The sequence below is a fragment of the Carlito syrichta genome, unplaced genomic scaffold (assembly GCF_000164805.1).
Source record: "Carlito syrichta isolate Samal-C Ts95f unplaced genomic scaffold, Tarsius_syrichta-2.0.1 Scaffold307093, whole genome shotgun sequence".
In the NCBI taxonomy this organism is placed as follows: Eukaryota; Metazoa; Chordata; class Mammalia; order Primates; family Tarsiidae; genus Carlito; species Carlito syrichta.
In genome coordinates this window covers 204,390-205,579 of record NW_007251189.1, presented here as the reverse complement: position 1 = coordinate 205,579, position 1,190 = coordinate 204,390, and positions in this window count along the sequence as shown.

Genomic DNA, 1,190 nt, shown 5'->3' with positions numbered 1-1,190 from the left:
CAGGCTGGCTTGCAGGCCTGCCGCTTTGATGGAGGAGGTATTGTAAGCTTTCCATTTTCTGTAAGACAAAAAAAAAGGGGGGGGGAGGGGGGCTTTAGCGCTGATAGCTGTTTGTGTTAGCTTGTATATATTTTTTAAAAAAAACCTACCTGTTCTTGACTTAAGGCAAAACGGAAAGAAACTACCTTTTGATAATGCACAACTGTGGATGGCGGGCTGTCTAGTTTTTAGTCTGTGTAGTTAATTTAATTTGCTTTTTGTGCAGCAGTTGTTCTGCCAAGATACTTGAACACCGTGTTTTATTGTGGTAATTATGTTGTGTGACTCCGACTTCTGTGTACTGGGTGACGCACCCGTTGTGATTGTGGAAGCTAGAATTCAATTTGAACTCAGGTTGTTTAGGGGCGGGAGGGAACAGTGGCATAGAGTATAGCTCTGTGGTGGGACATGTCTTCTGTATAACTAGGCTGTTAATCTATGATTGTAAACTAGCTGTAAGGATTTCCCAGTGAAAGAAAAAAAAATTTTTTTAAGCGTTCTCGGGGATGCATAGACTCACGGTTTTCTCCACTTTGGAAATGCAGACATTTTAGTCTCTACATGATCTGTAGTCCTGTCTTGTCCATTGTATATTTAATCTGTATATTAAAGAAAAAGTACATAAGCAGACAAGCTTGAATATTGTTTTTGCACCAAACAGTGAGGAAATTCGGAGCTATACACACGTGCAGAAGGTTACTACCTATGGTTTATGCTTAATTTTAATCGGGGGGAAATGAATGCATATTGTAACGGAGTTAATTTTATTGATAATAAATTATACACTATGAAACTGCCACTGGGCTACTGTAGATTTGTACCCTTGATGACTCTGGGGTTTCCATCGGACTCAACATACACTGTATATATTGCAATAGTTACCTCAAGGCCTACTGACCAAACTGTTATGTTGAAATGATACATTTTTGCCAAATAAAATATATTGATTCTTTCTTCCTTTCTTCTTCTTCTTCTTCTTCTTTTTTTTTGGGGGGGGGTTCTGTTTTGGGGATCTGCTCTGTGCACCTTCTTCTCCAGGGAAGGGGAGCCTGGGTAGAACCTCTGGGTGGGGGGTGGGCTGGGGCGTGGGAGAGAGCCCCAACGGCGTCTCCGGCTGCCTCTCGGGAGCCGAGACCGCCACAGCCCGTCCG